We start from the raw sequence: 20,425 nt of genomic DNA on the forward strand, positions 1-20,425 counted from the left end.
CAACTGGTATACCCCGTAACCGCACACACACTAGCATAAAGGTGCTTCGCTAATATCACGGCGCGTAGTCCTTCTTTTTTTACTAGTCCGTGATCATAACAAATATTATTATCAAAAGCCTACGCAGCAACGCTTATGAAATGTTAATTAATTTGACATTACGAGTCAATTAACAGGAGTTAATAATGTACTCGCTTCAGGAGCCGTTGTCATAGCAACGCTCCTAAATTCACATTAGTATATTCAAATCCTACGATTTGTATTATATTTCACATGTTAATGAAATAACAAGAAATAGAGTTTATAAACTTAATTAAATTTACTCATTATTTCGATTCCAGTAACAGTTATATTTTCTGTATTATTATGATCAAAGTTTTCTTATGTTCATGCGGTTATGACAGACATATCACTACATATTAAGCAAAAGTCCTCCACTGCGTCTGTTTGTATGTCTGTTTGCGATAATCTCAAAAACTACTGCATCGATTTTCATGCCGTTTTAACCAATGGATAGCTCGCTTCTCGGGGTAGGTTTTTGTGTTTAATATTTTAAGTTTTTTCTACATTTCTGTGTACATTAACGATATTTGTTGGAGATGTCTGAAAAAAGTTTTTAGATATAACAAAATAATTTATGTTGGAATTCTAATCTTATATAGATCTACAGAAAACTCCGGATGGCATAAGTCTATCTCTTAAGGATAACATTCTATATTTAATACTTTAAAAAAATTGCGATTATAAAGCGGTGATGTTAATGCTGTTTACACAAATAAGATATTAATTCTAATAATTTCGTTACTACTTAATATAACATCATTCAGTAATACGTTTTTGTTTCATTTTAAACTCATTGATAGAATAATCTCGGCGTATTTCTGATGGCTTTAGACTACATCATTCCCAAATACTTACATCATCATATTTCTTATTGACAGAACAGCGTCTGTCGGATCAGATAGTTACGTTATAAAACAACTACCATTCACCAACAGTAAATGTTTAACTTATTGGTAAAGAGTGCTAATATAATTTTGTACTTAAATAGCTGTGACAATTAACTTAAAGCACATTCATTGATGATTGATAAACCTAGAAGTATATACTTAAAGAAGTAATGAGACGCTTATCCGAGATGAAACTTGTTTGATGGCAGAATGAGACAAACGAACATACTGGTCGCCTGTAAATGCAGAGAAATCACAGGAGCGTTACTGACCTTATAGAAAAGTGTACGCGCTCTTTTAACGCATCTATGTGATATGGATAGACTATGACAGCTATGAAAACGTCGAAAAAAATTGAGTTTAGAACTACTTACCTCTATTTTGAGCAATTCACGCACACTAACATAATGTTTCATACAAATCGCGAACGTACGAGTTTGCTTGTCACGCACAGTAAAACTAATTTTAAATTATTCCTGGTCTGTTTTTATCGGTTGTCTAACAGCAAGAGACTCTATCTAGACGTTTAAATTATGTACGGTTTAAACCATAGTTTGGTTTTTCGTGGAAGATAATTCATTAAAACTGCGTTGCAGATGAACTGTGAACGCGTAGTGCCCCAAGGCTGTGTGCTATCTCCTACATTGTTTCTTCTGCATATCAATGAAATGTAGGATACCTCCAACATACATTGCTATGCAGACGACAGCACGGGCAATACACGGGCCATGCGACCTGCATGGCCCCCCTCCCCTCTCTAGGGAAATCATCGACCAGTGCCGGGAGACACTTGTGTTTTCTATCGAGTCCTCTCTTGAGAAGGTCGCGGAATGGGGTAAATTGAACCTTGTTCAATTTAACCCCAAAAGACTCAAGTCAGCGCGTTTACCACTAAAAAATCTCCATTTGTAGTATCACCACTCTTCGACAACATTTCCCTTACAGCCTCGCCTAGTATCGGAATTCTGGGTCTCCATATCTCGAGCGATTGCGAATTCTGCGGCCATCTGGAGAGCAAACCCAAAATGGTTTCGAAGAAACTGGGAGTCATAAATAGAGCACGGCGGAATACTTCAAGCCGGCCCACAATCTAGCGCTATACAAAGCGCAGGTCCGGCCACATATGGAGTATTGCTGTCATCTCTGGTCTGGCGCACCCCAGCTTGATCCTTTTGACCGCGTGCAACGCAGAGCAGCTCAAATTGTCGGGGACTCAGTGCTCTGTGAACGGCTGGATAACTTGGCGTTGAGTGGAGACATAGCTTCATTGTGTGTCCTCTACCGCATTTATAATGGGGAGTTTTCCGAAGAGCTGTTCTCTCACCTGATTCCGGCTGCCGAATTCCACCTTTCCCAGACGCCACAAGTTAGGATATCATCCCCACCATCTGGATGTGTGGCGGTCCTCCACAGTGCGGTTTTGAAGGACCTTTCTTCCACGTACTACAAAGCTGTGGAATGGACTTCCTTTTGCGGTGTTTTCGGGACGATACGACATGGGTACCTCCAAAAAAGCGCATACACCTTCCTTAAAGGCTGGCAATACTCCTGTGATTCCTCTGGTGTTGCAAGAGAATGTGGGCGGCGGTGATCACTTAAGGTACTTTTATTTGTCCTCCTTTTCCATAAAAAAAAGATGAACGCCAAACATACAGATGATGAGGATGACATCCAAGCTTGTGACTTTCATGCTTGGATGTCATCTGATGTTAAGCCGTGATCACCGATATTTTGAATAATAACTCTTTACAAAGTTAAAAGTATTCATATGAATTTCAACATTTCATATTCAAATCATTTAACTCACTTGGGGAGTTTTCGTGGCGAATATTATTTCTCTTCATTTTGAAAGGAAATAATGAAATATTTTCTTGACATTTAATTAAACATTTTCGAGGAGTCGGTGTGTAAATGCTATTTGTTTGAATGTAGGACTTAACAATTCCAGTAATTACAATCAATCTGAACGGAAGCTTGCTAAAGGCATAAAAAAGGCATTTATTTTCATAAAACTTATCCCCTTAGAATTCCTTTTAATGTTATTTCCAATATACTAGATACTACTACCGCTTCGGAAACAAATAGCGCTCTGAGAGAGAAGAAGCAGTGCAAGAAACTCTACCAGCGCTCATTTTAATAAAAATATACAATATTGTACTGTCATTGCTATCGCTATAAAATAATCATAATTTAGTCCCAGGCTCACCAATCACTTAGATATTCAGCTGTGGGGTAATAAGATTTACGTCAGAGCCATTTTTAATAACACATTTAAATTTATTTATATAATGCCTGAACAGTGGCTGGGACTTTATTATAAAAGTGGCTATGTCCGGGCATCAACATTTTCAAAGATTGCACAGAATATTCTTAAAAATTTAAATCTAAATATAATACTTTACAAATACCTAAACAAAAAACACAAAACAATATTTATAGTTATTTGTTCTGACTTAAATGACAGCAAAGTACAATTAAAGTAACCGACTGTTTAACTAAATTATGAAACTGCATTAAGACCATTTAAACAAACATAAAAATATATTTAAACTGCGAACACATTGTACGACGACATAATACAGTGAATAATTTAGTGTAAAATAATTGTATTTACTGTTTCCGATACAAAGGAGTCATTTGGACCATTAACGCGAAGGAATTTCCTTTTAAACGAAATTCAATTCGGTGAAATCTCTTTCGATGGGGAGTCTATTTTGGGTGTCGATACCACGCTCAATCATTATGATGTGCAGCTGGAGGATTGGTGAGTTGAATGACATGAAGGAAGGTGACGTAGAAACGTAGGTTTTTTTCACCACCAAAATTAAAGAAAACTTAACCTACCTAATATTTGATACTAATCAAATTGAAGCATTATTTGTATATTAGAACTATCTTCACTGTGACTAATTTTAAACCGACTTCAAAAAAAGGAGGTTCTCAAATCGTTGGTTTTTTGTATGTTTGTTACCTCAGAACTTTTGAATGGGTGAAACGATTACGTTCATTGCTGCATTGAATAATTTAGTAGATCTACACTTATATAGACAAATTATTAGTTAGTGCACTTAATCTGTATTTTATCTTTTGTTTTGGAATAGTTTTCTTTGAAGTTGTTTTTTTGTTAAATTTTTTTTTATTTGAAAAGTGTATTAAGCTTCTGTTGTGATAGTCGAGTCCTATGAACGTCTGTTTTATATACCTATAACAAATATTGATAAAAAAAACAAATTTTCATGAGGCATATTGCCTTAATCACTCTGACTACTGATCTAGGAGTCTCGGATTCGAATCCCGGTAAAGCAAATGTTTGTATGATGAACAATAATGGTTGTGTCTGAGTATTTTTTTTTATAGAAGAGGAGGACTAACTATAACGGGTAAGCTATTGGTAAGTGACCACCGAAGCCTCTTATAAGAGTGTTACCGACGTTATAAAGCGTCGAATAAACTTACATATTATGAATTTAAAAACCGAATACATATTGGTACGTGGGGGGTGAGGATCGAACCCGGGGCTCCGTGGTGAGACTTAACGGTTCAACCTATTGCGTCACCGACGCTTTTATGAAGAGATGCTTATATTGTATATGTTTACTATATTAAATATCATTTCATCAAAATCAGCCAGAAGACGTCCATTGCTGGAGAAAGGCCTCCGCCAAAGATCTCCACGACGATCCGTCCTGCGCTGCCCTCATCCAACGTATTCCGGCGATATTGACCAGATATTTGGTCCATCTTGTACTACCAACACTACACCTTTCGGTACGTGGTCACTATTCGAGGACTTATCTGCCCCACCGACCATCTGTCCGTCGAACTATGTGCCCTGCTCACTGCCACTTCAGTTTTCCAATCATTTGGGCTAAGTCGCTGACTTTGGTTCTCCTACGGATTTCCTCATTTCAGATTTTTTTTAACCGTAAATATCATATTATCACCCGAAAATACCAGGATAGCATAAATAATTTCAAGATGAGGTGAAAATTGCGCCTTTAATCTAGAAAATTGAATTACTGTGTAAAATTTAATGACTGCTTTTATTTTAAACCAGTGGACTTCCCGAATAATGTTCATTTCATCAGATCCCATAAAATAAATACAGAATGTATATTGAAGCCTATGTTTTGAAGATATAGCTGAAAATAACTTAGATAAAATAATTACATCACTACTGCATGTTTCTTTATATTTAATAGAAAGTAATTTATATTTTATATGCATTATATTTACTGAGCGTATAGGTAACTTTATAGTTATATAAATTACTTAACTTCTAAACTTCTTGTCGCAGAACTTTATATCGAGTTGTTTCGATACTCGTGTTTCTATTGTTTGAGAACTTTCACTGGCTTTGGCGTTATTTCATTCGATATCAAGTTCTATATTGAGGAAATGTTGTAGCTATTAGGATTTTTCGTTTATTAAATTGTTCAACAACTTTCTTTGGTCCATCCAGAAAACACGTGTTATTTATCTCAAGACTTGTTAACTTTTGTGATGGTTCGTTGATCACGTCATAATAAAGTTGAACTTTCAGAATTTCAAGTGAATAATTGTAATACGTATGGAGATATTTTTTTTGTATTCAAAGCAGATGTTCGAAGTTACATCTTTGTTGTGCGATACAATGACTTTTTCCTAATCTCATATTCAATAATGGTGGTCTCTGCTGCGCTCCAACTAGACACCGCAGGCGTAGTCGCATGGCAAGCTCAGTTGACCACGATCATTGAGTGTGCACACGATCGACCAAATGGTTTTAATACTGGGTAGTTACTCATTGAGCGATGATGACAATACAGAATTTGACACTATCTTGTCATTTATTCTACGAAAGAACCAGACTGACCATGGATATCAAATCATATAAAATTCAGAGGAGAACGTGGTGATTTCAAACTTTTTGAAGATGGAACATGGAGGAAAAGGGGGGCTCACGATATAGCATAGCAGGCATTAAAGGCCGTCAACGCTCCTGTGATTCCTCTGGTATTGCAAGAGATTGTGGGCGGTGGTGATCACTTAACAACAGGTGACCCGTACGCTCGTTTGTCCTCCTATTCCATAAAAAAAAAGCATGAACTCAATTTTATTACGTATAGTAAGACAATAATTTATCGTAGAGTGAAGTGTGAACGTGTCCATAATATTGTATGGTGTAAGATATTGTTGTGCTATGGACTATATGCTATTACCTAGTCTGGCCATAAATAGGCCTGAAATATTTAAAATATTTAATTGCAAATAACATTTATTACTTTAACAGTTTAATACATTAATATAAAACAATTTAAAATATAAAAGATTATTCGAAGTGGTCTCCATTGGCTTCAATACAGTCCGTTAACGTTGAGGCCAGTTATCAATAGAAACACGCACTGTATCATGGGAAAATTCTTCACTGCCAATCGTACGGATTTTTTTAGGGATTCCAAATTATCATGGCGTTAAGAGCAAGCCGTACTCTCTAAAACTTAGCATAAATCATAATCTTTCCCTTACTGCTTTGACTACCTTTTTCGTACGAACACTACGTGGACGGTCCGATCTTTTTCTGTCACAAACAGAGGAGGTCAAATTGTACCTTTTTTTGTTATAGCCCGGTACACAAACATTTTACTAATACCAAGCGTATGGAGAGTTTTAAAAATTGCATTTGGCTCCATACCTACTTTGTGTAATGCAATCACAGCGAATCTCTTTATCACCTAACTTTAATATCGCAAAATATTGTACAATGTATTGGCGCCAAAATGAGAAAACCCAATGAACAATCATATAAAAATGACAGATTCCAAATTCAAATGTAATATTTTGTTTATTTTTAATTGTAACAGTATAAATGGCCAGACTAAGTATATTATACCATAGTCTGAAAAGAGCTTTAAAACGCTTGTTGCGACTCACCCACGCGTCGGCCGTCTGATCCACATTCAAACTGTGTCAATTGGTAAACGAAAAACGTAATGGAGGCCGTTGCCAACTCCAATAATACGTGAAATATTTCTTGAAAACGTAATATATTACCTAAAAAAACTTTGCCAATAAAAGCAAAAATCTACAGACATAAGAACTTGGCTCTAGGCATTCTTATTTGGCAATGTCATAAAGGCTATTGTCGCTTAAAGATTTAAACGATGTCTCAAATCATTTGGACTTAACATAACATAACGTTGAATACATTACAATTTTTTATTTATGTGCCTTTGCATTATAAATATTTATTAATGCCCTGGGACTTTGCATAGAATGAACTGTCTGACGTACATATATATATAAATAAATAGCCTTGTGGTTATTGGGTAAAACCACGGTATAACCATAGCTGTGAGTTATCAATTCAGAATTAAGCATTAAATATTCATAATTTTGTTGCATGGCATCTCTCTCTAATATCTCTCTAATATCTAATGTATCATTAAGATTTATATTGAACACTCGCTTTGCCTTCGAATTCTTCCGCAAAGATGCTTTTCGCACTCCCTCTTAAAAAGAATGATGAAAGATCTCTATAAAAAAAAGAAGAATGAAAAAAATGAAGTGATAAAAATATAATATAATGTCTCATGTGCATGATTCGCCTCGACTGACATTTATCATGAGAGGCTGACAGCTGAGGTTCCGGATATTTTTGATCAAACAGACGGTGCCCTAAAATATCTATTCTATAAGAAAATTTGCTCCCTGGAACCCTAACAACCATGAAAATCATATTCATATTGTATAAACAACACATTTATTGAGTGTTGGGAAACAATATTTCGCATACTTACAACAAGATTTTGCATAATATCGAAAATATAATAGTTGCCCTAGCAAAAATGAACTAAACCAACGAGGTCAAGGACATAAGCCGCACTAGATAAAGGTGTCTTCACACAGAAGTTTCAGCTCATGAAAATACAAGAAACCAATACATACAATGAAACGGAGTACACATTATAGAACGTATAATTCTGATTTCTACTTAAGTTAAAATAATGTAGGATTTATTATATTTCCAGTACAATTTAAGTAGCATACGATTAAAAAATGCAACAAACCTATATTTTTTAAATAGACATATTATTATGTATATAATTAATATACACTGTTTTTTTTGTAATTAAAGAAGACCTATCTTATAGGCACCGCTTCTGTGTTTCTTCCAGTAAAGCAAGAGTGTTAGGCGACTTGTATAGCCATTTTACCTCCAATAAAAGGACCACCTTTATGAAAGGACCGAGGAACATAATATTATATAAACAAAAAAATATATATAAACGAATTAGGGACACCTCTTATTTGAAGTCGGTTGAAAACTCATAATATGACCTTCATTATGCTCTCACAAAAATAAATATTAGACCAGACTCGACCTCATACTGTGGCCTACTTACTAAATGTTGCTTTATTAGTAAACGCGACGATGACGTATGAACATGAAAATGATATAAATTATGAGATATCAAAATATTACAACGGGTGGGTATAATCTCTTGTTAATCCTGGTCTCTCTCTCTCTCTAGTCGTTCCCTCATGACTGAGGAACCTGGTCAACAACAAGTGGTCCACACTTGGAGTGAACTATTTGTTTCCATCGGCTTCTGACCATCGCGACCTTGACGACGGAGCTAAGCTTCCTGGCGTCTTTCATTTGGTCGGTCCATCTGGTAGGAGATCAGCCTCTGGCTCGCTTGCCATTTGTGTTGACAACTACGATTCATTTCTCCAGGCTCTCATACTAAATCTTAGTAGTTTTACTAATATTTATCATCATCATATCAGCCAGAAGACAACCACTGCTGGATTAAGGCCTTCCCGAAATATCTCCAGAACGATATTTTTCATTTTGGGGCTGTTTAGGTATCCTCTCGAGGTGGAGATGGGTGGTGCTACAACACAAGCACTAATATTATTTATACAAATTAAAGTTTGATTATTACTTCTTCTCGCTATAATTACTCAATCGGTAATAATGCGCGCACTCATATATGTCAGGTTTCACAAAATGACATACTTTATTTAAGAAAGAAGAAATCCCGAGGGAGGATATATGAATATCGACAAAATAACATAAACTTGTTACGTCTACTCCTCCACGTGGTCGAGTTAGTAAGCCTTTCTATTTATTTCTATTCTATGTATGTTAGATCCCAAAATAATAATAAATGTGTAATAAAAAACTAAAAAGTATTGTTCAGAAACCTTTATGTGTTACCTGTTACTATAAGATAAATTACATTGTAAACGACACCATACTTTAGACACAGGTTATAAGGAGTAGATATTTTACGTAATTCTTAAATTACGTAGTCCATTCATTAATAACATCGCGTTCTAACGCGACTATCTATAGCTAGTCTGATCCGAAACCCGAGGAGCTGCTAGCGCTTGCATATTCCAGGAGCCCTATTGAGGCATAGATAATATTTTGTAGATTCTCCGCGACTCTGGGCCTCACGAACCAAGCATCTCTACACCATAGGGCAGAAACATGTGAGATCCACTGACACCAATGGTCTTGAGATGTCTACGTCTTTGACAGTCTAAGTAGGAGCCCCACACCAACTAAACTAGCTAGGACATGAGAAATACATATTATATAGATATAAGAAAAAGTCCACTGAATTTCTTGCAATTCTTGAGGCATTTTTCTAAAATCGTTTGTGGAAATGACTTTCAAGGAGTGGTACAAATATACCACACTAAATAACAGTATTTCTTGGATTAGAATAATACATGCAAACAATATATTGTTGGCATGGCACCCTGAAACCCTAAACTCATGTTATATGAAAGGCAGGCACTGAAACTATTCAACCAAATAGCTTGTCAAAACAACATTAGTAACAATAATTTTAACAGCACCATTTCCATTTAAAATCCTGTACGAGTTATATCAAATGTATTGTGATTTTACAATGCCTACAAAACTGTTCATAAATCAGCGGAGTTTGAAAACAAACTGTTTACGATTTATGCTGCGTGTTATTTTACACTCATTGGCCTATAAATCGAATTCCTTGTCAATATTGTGACAAATGACGGCTACCAATTTGAAAATATTTATATTTTTGTTCGTTTGAATGTCACAAATGAAATAATTCATATTTATCCTGCAGGACATGAATAATCTTCAATTTCAATGAAAAATCATCTACAGATGCCTTTATTTTATTGGTAATTACTAATACCTGATATCAACTGTAACGCCTACCACATATTATCCGGAAGAAAGTGAAATGTACCGCCGTGAGTGAGAACTGAATGTGGATAGATGTTGTTGTGTTGAAAATAGGCCATGTCAAAAGTATTGCAAAATTATTCAGGGAAGTCCACCTTAAAGGCCAGACCTTCTGGCATTACGGAAATCAATGGAAGATTGTTTTTTCATGTCGTATCAAGGGGATTTTTACTTATTTGCCCTTCTTTATATAAAATAAGTATACAAGAACTGAATGTATATGAACTTCGAACAAAAGCGAGAGTTTAACTGGGATGAGAATTCTTCGGTCCCTTACTATATAAGAATAACATAATAACATATTCCTGGTAATTCTCTGACCTTCGGATTCGAAATTCCAACATACTTCCAAACTTAAATATCATTCTTACCTCCTCCTTCTCCACCTCCTCATGAAAATTTGTGATGTCTCAACAGTTCGGTTTCCAATGTCAGTGTTAACAATTTGTTATGCAAGCAAATTTCATAAAATTTTGAATTTCATGAAATTTCATGAAATTTTGTTTATCTAATTTTATTTGTGTATTAATCCTAGAAGTGAGGGTTATTACTTTAAAACACAATAGCGACATCTCAAATCAATTTCCTAATATGCAAATATTGGAGTTGAGCAGGCTATCAACTGTAAAGGAGGTCCTGTAGATGAAGCCTCAGCCTGAGAGTTTAACAAAGCATACAAGATTTTATGACGATACGTCACTCGAACGGTTAGCTCAGTTGGTTAGAGCACCGGCACGGAACGCCGGAGGTCGTGGGTTGGAGTCCCGTATCGTTCATAAAATTTTGTTTTTCAAATGTTATTTGTGTAATATCAGTGTTGATTAAGCTTTTATGTAGCTTTCCCATTTAATCTGGTTCTCCATTAAAAAAAAACGTTCGAGAAAATATACAACACCTATGTTAAACGTCATTAGATTATAAAAATGACAACTGCATAAAAATTTGTAAATACAAGATGTTAAGGCAGTGCTAACCAGAAATGCGTTCAGCGTATTTACGTAGATCAAATTACACTAAATTTAAATACCATTCAAGTCAGAGCTTTGTTTATAACCAAATTAAAAATATAAAGCTCGAAATAAAAATCTCGCAGCACTAAGCTTAATAAGTATGGAAATGAGGCCCATTGAATGTGAAGTCAGCGCGAATTGTCTTTTGTGCTAATCGAGTTTCAGACAATAATTTGTTTGCCAGTGTGGGACAATAAATAAACCCGTCTATTGTTTAGTTTTAATTTATGGCTTTGTTTTAAATAACGCTTAAATAGGCCCAAGAATAATGCGGCGGTTCGTGAATTTCGGCAAGCTTTAAACGAGTGGTTCGCCGCGATTGATGACGTCATTTGAGATGGATCATGATCTCTTCTACTACGGTTGCAGCTTTATGTTATGTTTTACGGCCGTTTTCAATAACGTATTTCTAGTTGTGGATATATTGATTCACCGTTTAATGACAAGATCTTATCTATCCACAGTTATGTCTTATATAGTTACAGTCCAATGCTTTCTGTCGATAGGTTATTGCAATGTAAGTACCTACCTAAGCGTAAAAGGATAGATTTGTCTACCTCTAGTAAGTTAAACTAAGGATAGATAGGTTATTGAAAACGGCCGTTAATAAATATAAGTAGTTGAATCTAGTGAGTATTGTAATGTAGATGAAATTTTTTTTTTTGTTATTTGGTTGAGATCGATTTTATTTTAATTTATTTCAAGATCGCCGGAATACGGTGGATGAGGGCAGCGCAGAACCGATGGTCGTGGAAATCTTTGGGGTAGGGGATTGTCGACCAGTGTACGTCTTCCGGCTGATGATGATGAAGATGATAATGATTTGGTTGAGTTCTTGTGATACTTGCTTAAATGCTTGTGTCGCTCCCTTCCCTAAAGTAGGGAAGGGAGCGTGTTACTTGTGGTCGCTGGATGATCCTGTTACAAGAAACTCTGCTTACAAGAGAGGAAATGAGTTCTCTTCTTCTCATAAAAGCTCAACCTTTCAGTCCGAAGCGTCCGAAGTGATGCTGAATGTAAAAATAAATAAAAATTTTGACATTTTTGTTGTCATTTCCTTGACCTACACGAATAAAGTGATTTTGATTTGATTTGTAACGTAGATACCTTAAATAAAGATGTCTAATAACGAGCCAACGCTTTCAGACACATTATAAATAGTTAGACCTTGTATAAATCCGTAATAGCCAGCAGGGATTTGTTGTGATTTTGACCTGACCAATTACAGATAAATTGTGATCGTCTACTGACCAATGAACATCCGTACTCCGCACCGCTCACTAAGTTGGTTGAATGAGTTGTTTACATTGCGAAGAAATAGGTATTGAGAGTCTGTATTATTATTTATTTCTTTTTCTAATAACCAGATTGAATTCAAAGTTTCGCTTTTTAAATCTCTAAATTTGTAGTGAAATTTCCAAAACGTGATGGCATCCCAAGAGAGAAGATGACAAAAGTTATTATTTACATATTTCCCTTGTTTTGCTAATTATGACCATACTTTGCATCCATAATTTCACTTTAAATAATAATAACTAATAATAATAATATTGACACACTTACACAAATTATCTTGCCCCAAACTAGGCAAAGCTCGTACTATGGGTACAAGACAACGCTATATTTAATACAATATACTTACTTAAACCTACACAAATACATATAAACATCCATGACTCGGAAACAAACATCCATATTCATCATATAAATGAATGCACTTACCGGGATTCGAACTCGGGACCTCTAGCTTAGTAGTCAGGGTCACTAACAATTTGGCTATATGGGTCGACAAAATGAAAAAACTGTTAGATTATCTTATATTGAAATGATACTGGGTATAATTGATTCGTTTTTGGTTAAAATGTTCAAAAATCTTAGTAAGTGACGAGCGCATCATTGCAAAGCTGTATAGTTCACGGAACATATGATTTTTGAGGTTTCTTGACCTCAGTCTTTCCTACCTTTAATATACAAGCTTACAAATTCATCATTTAGCTTTGTGGCTTCCAACCCTTTTTTCAAGCTCGTACTTCATTCCTGTTACGTGTTTTTCAGAGAATTTAACAGATAAAATATTTCACAGAAAAAAAATTAAAACTAGTCTTAAAATTGCTACCATTATAATAAAGCTTAAGATAAATGAACAATGTTAGGACTCAAGAACTCGGAACAATCAATTAAACGTTAATTTGCGTCCAACAGTGGGCGGAAATAATTTTTCAGCGGAAGAATGAATTGTATTGTTTGAAAAGGGTAACGTCATGCGGGAGTTGACATGACCTCTCCAATGTACACACAGATCAGAAGGAATTTTAATCAGAGGCTTTTTGTACTTACGATCAATATTATTATAGATTTATTTATTATTTACAAAGCACTAGCCTAAAAGAATATATTAACTAGCCTAGAATAGAATATAAAACACTTTATTAGCAACAAAAAAAAACACACAACACAAAAATTTACAATATTAATTAAAATCTTAAAATAGTAAATTAAATAGAGTAATAAATATTATAAATATAAAAAAAATAACTGTGTGCGCGTGATTTCCTGCTAAAAGGAACTGACTCATCACACCTATTTTCCAAGTTTCAACATTATAGTTTTTGAAATAAGTGGCTATGACACACATGGACAGACAGATAGACATGACGAATCTATAAGGGTTCCGTTTTTTGCCATTTGGCTACGGAACCCTAAGAAGTAGATGTGTGCTCCAACGTATGCCTTCAAAAAATGGCTGTTTATTTTTTTCCCAATCTCATTTCTGACTTTATAAAAATATTAACAAAGTACAAAATGCGATTATATATTGTTGCGTAGCAACCCTTCGAAGTATATGACGAGAAGAGTATAAGAAGTAGTAAAAGTGGAAGTGTTCTAAGAAGAAGAAGACAGAAGAGAAGTAGTGTTCGGTGCAGTGTGACGCGTTGAAGGTACCGCCGCCCACAAGAGGAACAGCGGCAGACCGGCGAAGTGCAAGTTCAGAAAAAGTGAACGCAAATAAAGACTCGTTCCTATAAGCGGAGTATTATTTCCAATCCCTGACCCACTCCCGTGTCAATATATATATTTTTGGTTAGATAAACACCCATGTAGTAGCGAATTTTAAATGACATTATTACCCGTTTTTAAATGAAAAATAAATTATTTGAAATATAAATTGATAGATTTGTCCCGTAAATGGTATAGATAAAAGAATAAGTTCCAGGCTTCTAGGATCGGCTAGTAGAAAAGTCAGCTTGGAAAAAAGATTTACGGCAGATTTCAATACCTTCATCAAAGCAGCCTAAAATTACTGATAATGCAGTTATTATGACCATCTTATTGTGAATCTATATTTCAATATATAGACCTTAATTTTTAAATCAATAAAGTACAGAAAAATGCTTATTTCTCACATTCATACAATTACCCAGTTTAAAAAAAAAACGAAACATTCAGCGTAATTATCTGCAAAATCATTTTAGTCGTAACTCATCAATGACCGAAGTCGAATAGAGCCGCACCAGAGCCCTTCGTGCCCTTCTTATGTATAAAGATTATTCTAAAACTTACGTACTGATTTTACGTGCCAGTTTATTTAAAATGTAAGTTATGTTAATATATTTCTACTACTTAATAGTAATGTTTTAATTGTGCAAGAAATTCTTTCAGGAAATTGTTTTTTACTTTCACCATTGATCGTATTAGCAGTATACTTCTACGGATTCCATATTTTACGAAAGCTGATGATAAATATATGTTTGTTGGTCAACTAATTATAGTTATCACAGCCAAAAATTCTCTGCAATACCAGAAGATTTATATCAGCGTGGATATCCTACTTTTTATTGAAATATATATATATACATCGGCACTAATTTCAATGTAATTGCACAATTAAACAAAACTCATTTCGAACCATAAAATTGTAAAAGCCGTGACACTTGCCACTAAAGTGTTTCCCGATAAATAACATTGCAATAATTCGTACACGAATGACGAGGTATTTACGCAGCTATCGAAGTTAAAACAATTACATGCACGTAATATTTCAGCCTGAAAACATAAATCACTGGGATTTTGTACGTAACATGTTGTTCAAATTGTGATCCAAACAACATTTGATTGACAACAGGTAACTTTAACGATCATTTGCGTTTTGTTTTCATTGGCTTTTTTAGAATCTAACTGGAATTATTTGAGTAATATTTACAACACAGGGTTTTTGGTGGGTGAAAGACCAATTCGGGAATAGAATATGGAAATACGCCTTTTTCGAAATTACACACCAAGCAGAACTCGGAGGGCTTTGTGAAGGTAGTGAAGATAGTATTGTAGTGCAAAATGTTATGGCTTGTTGCCCTAGCAACATTCCTGTTTCCATGACCCTAATGTCTTTGGTATGAGGAAGGACGCTGGACATGAGAAGGAGCTAATTAATGGACGCAAGGTTACTGAAGATGGTGCTGCTTCTACATTGTTATGACAGTAAACGTCACAGGACATGTCGGTCTCAGTGAGTCTCATATTTTATGCCGTTTGAAGTCGAGATAATGGCCCTGTGGGGCTCAAATGCGTCTAGGATATATATATGCGTGTAGGATATATCTAGCTACTAAAAAACCCAAGCGCTGGCGGCTATTTGGTCAACGGATCCGCCTAGCTATTCAACGCAAAAATACTGCCAGTATTCTTGGTACAGGTCATCTAAGTGATAGTTTTTACTTTTAATCAAGCCATTCAAAGTTTCGTACACAAAATGCAACAAAAGTTTTACCTGTATTATTCGAAATATTTATAATTCATCATCGATCATACCTAACATATCATTGGCGATTGATTTTTTTGCTTCCTTAATAAATTGTCCTTCGTAATCCTCTAGACAATTTCAACTCTCCTGAACTCTTGCAAATCTCATCCATTCTGGATCAGCAGATGATTTATCACCAGTTCATTTTATACGACAGGGGTCAAGTGTGGTGGCACACCTTATGGAAATAGAAAAGCAGCCGCTTATGTAACATCTGCAATAAGTGAGGTCACGGGAGCATTGCTGGCTGTTGGAGTGGGATTATGCTCTATGCCTGAAGGTCCCTGTATAGGTTCAGGTGGGCGAGGAAAAAACTATCTTGTAAACGCGTGGTGGTGAAAGGCTATATATTTTTGTCCATAACTCGTTATTCATACATAGCATATGCCTAAGATTAAAAATATGTCTAGATAGAGTCTTTTGCTGCTAGAAAACCGATAAAAACAGGCCAGGAATACGTCTTACACTCGTTTTGTTTGTATGAGACTTTATGTTAGTGCATTGCTCAAAATAGAGGCTAGTTCTAAACACAATTTTTTTCGACATTTTCACAGCTGCGATAGTTTATTTAGATGTACAAATGATCTAAGGCATATGCCTAATTCCAGATTAAAATTTTGCAATATTCAAGTACTTTAATATTGCAACCTATATTCGAATAATTCAGAGGTGAGAATTAATTCAATCTAGATTTCAGCAAACTGCTGTATGTTTATCATCGCCCTGTTATTACTGAACTAGTGTACAACCAAATATCCGACGAATATTAACAGCGCACTCGGGTTTTGTTATCTGCTATGTGGCGTCATAATTAGTGCCGATTTCAGAATACAAATGGATTAACATTTGCATTTCTGAGACCAACTTATATTTTTTTAATCTTCTAAAATATCCGCCAAAATCATTAGTTAATAAATAAAGTTAGACTTTAATAGCGATTTTTTCAGGGTAATTTCGGATTGAGAGTAGGTCCGGATAATTCAGAGTTATGGTTTCCATTTGTGTCACACCACAGTCAAACAGTGCGCCATCAATAGTTGGTGACTGAAGCGAGAGGCAGAACAAGGTGGAGATTCCAACTATGTTTGGAAGTAAACCTTAAAAAATTAATAGAATAACAGATATTGCATATATACATATGAGTCTCGTGCCAGATTTTGGCGAGACAACACGTCCTGCGGATGCCTCGTGTAGAGGTGAAACACGTGTCGAATTGTTTAAAGACAAATATTGGCGGAATTAACACTAAAGAAAACTCAAATCATTTGGATAAATATTGCATACATCATATGTTGGAAAAGCTTGCAGTTAAAATGAGGCGTATCTTTGCTGATTTGAAAATAAGCCACCACGTGGATAATAAGCCAATTTATCGATTTTAGTGCCTAAGACAGTAAACAAAATAAAAGTAAATGATGAGACATTAGGGATGATCGATTAATTTTGCACTCGTACAGTAAAGCACTGGTCAGAAATTTAAAATTAATTTAAAATCAAAATGTATGTTACTTAAACAATGTAAAGTAAGCATAGATATAAAGGTTATCCATTATGAAGCAATCATTGTAATAATAATGAAATCAGTTGCCATATCATGATGATTATTTCCTAATCAATACGACAAGACCAGCAGCTTTATCATGCTTTTTTTCTCTCCACTACCCTCTAATATAATAATAACTGTCCTCACTTAGTTAATATTTCAATATATAAACTCATGAACATTTTAAAATATTAACGCTGACAATTCTCACTGAAATAATATCTGATTTTAAGTGCAATAGGTACTTTACTTTGCGAGCACTTCCGTTTATCCGTATTTTTTAATATAACGATTATTCCCAAATCCTACTTAATGCCGAGAGCCTACTGAAGTCTTTTTTTGGCAATAACGTTTTATATTATATAAATTTGATTTCTTTATAAACTCAACTTTTATCTTTAAATTACTAAAGTGACGTCAATCATAATTCAGTAAATATTTTTACTATTTAATGTTGTAATATTAAATTCTTACCATTAGATATCTCCATTATCACTATAATATATACACACTATATCACTGTACCACATCACCAACACCGCAGGACAGCTGCTGAGCTGCGCACGCGCCGATCAGCACTGAGTCATCCGCCGCCCGCCGCTCGCCGACATCCCTCTCTATTTTTCACCGAAATAAGAACAAAAGAATTGGGCGGTGTGTCGGGCGCCCTAACCGCCGTTATAAATAGCCGGCACAAGCCAGCGTTCGTTCACTCAGGAAAACGTGGAAGAAATTCCATTTAGCGCTCCGTCTTGTTAGGATTCTTGTCGTTTGTCAGTGCGTGTGTGAATCTATTATTTATTTCTTCGGGGATAATTTTTTGAAGAAATCTGTAGATAGAAACAGTTCACGCCTGATCATTAATTCTGCGTTCTTCGCCAGAAAAGCATCAAATATATGTGTTTTTTATACTTGAAATACAGATAAGAAATTTTATTTATGAAAATAAGGGATGAGACGGGCGTGACGTTCAGCTAATGATAATTGATATGGCCTACCCATTACAATGCAGTACCGCTCAGGATTCTTGAATAATCCCAAAACTTCTAAGCAACACTACAATTGCGCTCGTCACCTTGAGACATAAGATTTTAACTCTCATTTGCCCAGTAATTTCACTAGCTACGGCACCTTCAGACGGAAACACAATAATGCTCACAAATAACTGCTTCATGGCAGAAATGGACTCCTTTGCGGTCTCATAATCTAGCCGGCATCCTTTGCAAAGGAGCCTCCCATTGGTCAAACACGGTGATGGCGCGACCAGTTCGAACGCGTGCTCAGAATTCTTTGCATGCAAAAACGTCAACAAAAGGTAAATAACACATATTAATTAGCAAAATAAGGAGATTTGTTCAACTTTTCTAATTAAACCCTTTGAGGCCTCACAGATAACTCAAACATTTCGCATAAAAAATTGTTTATACGCCGAGTTTATATGATGTCATTATGAAATCACCTTGGGTAGTAGAAGGGTTTCATAATGTTCAACATGTTGCGATGTATTTTGAGCTTTATGTAGTTACTGTGTGAGTATCTATTTGACAATTGTTCGAGTAATTACAGTACTCTGAGTTATTCGCTGAAAATTGAAACGAAAATTCTATTTTTTATTGCGGTACATTTATTGTTATTCCTGGAAGGTTAGGTTTCCCGAAACTCACTTGTTGAAGTGAAACTTCTTTAGAATGATGGTGAATTGAAACTCCATTAAACGAAAAAGCGAGATGATGGACACACAAACAGATATGCATAGGATTTAGCCTGCGAGAGAATGAGATAAGAACCACTATACAGTGTTTTGGCTCCCGGCAATCATAGATGAAGAAGAGATTGTCTTATGACGCGAGTGTACCTTAATATATTGTCACATAATGAGCTCGACGTATTCTACCTAACCGATTGTATCAGGGCGGGTTTTCAAGCCAGCCCCCTAAATTTGTGTCAGCATCTATTTAAAAATTGAAAATTCTATCGCTGCCATGGCTATTTATGAGATAAACCTATTTGTTCAAAACATAATATTATGCCTGATTTCTATAAAAAAATTGCCAGAAGGTTTTGAACACAATCCAAATAGACTTATATTCTATAAACTTAAATTTTATTATTCATATTCTGTAATTCATCTTTGAGTAGAAATTGTTGCAGCATCTCTATGAAAATATAAAATAAATTGCCTAATGAATTAAAAGATTTCGAGGTTTGTAAGAGAAGACTTAATAAATAAGAGCTTCTAACTATAGAATAAATTAAAATTAATTTAAACTATTAAATTAATTTTTCAATATAAAATGAATTATTATTAAAAACTGGTCTATTTCTACTATTTGATATAATAATATATATATACTAGTGGACCCAACAGACGTCCTGTCGGAAATTTCGGACACACGTCTTAAATTTGAAAAATCGGTCCATCCGTTGGGAGGAGTCCACTTAAATACACATGAACAGGATAATTATATTATATCGACGGAATTGAGAATCTAAACCAATCTCAAATTCACTGCAACACACAAAAAATCATCAAAATCGGTACAGCCGTTTAGGAGGTAGTTTAATTGTGAATCAAAACCATTATCAAATCCACCTGAAGACACACACCAATCTCAAATTCACTGCAACACACAAAAAATCATCAAAATCGGTCCAGCCGTTTAGGAGGTAGTTCAATTGTGAATCTAAACCATTCTCGAATCCTTTTGAATACACACAGAAAGTTTCATTAGAATCGGTCCAGCCGTCTAGGAGGAGTTCAGTGACATACACACGCACACAAGAATTATATATATAAAGATTTTTTTTATATAAATAATATATTGCAATCTGTCTAGGACGACATTCATCAATAGGTCATGAATTTATATATATCGGGCTTGTGCGATACTC

The 20,425-nt window shown here is 35.1% G+C and overlaps 1 protein-coding gene across 2 annotated transcripts in view; it reads right to left on the reverse strand.

The window, feature by feature from the left end:
• The window catches only part of LOC126975036 (protein TANC2), a 241,067-nt gene extending 222,918 nt beyond the window's left edge, over window positions 1-18,149 (reverse strand). For both annotated transcript variants that reach the window (XM_050822814.1, XM_050822813.1), the window contains exon 1: window positions 18,008-18,149. The gene's annotated coding sequence lies outside the window, so the exon portion shown is untranslated. The remainder of the gene's footprint in view (window positions 1-18,007) is intronic.
• Between the last annotated feature and the right edge of the window lie 2,276 nt (window positions 18,150-20,425).

The sequence above is a fragment of the Leptidea sinapis genome, chromosome 34 (genome assembly GCF_905404315.1).
Source record: "Leptidea sinapis chromosome 34, ilLepSina1.1, whole genome shotgun sequence".
Lineage (NCBI taxonomy): Eukaryota > Metazoa > Arthropoda > Insecta > Lepidoptera > Pieridae > Leptidea > Leptidea sinapis.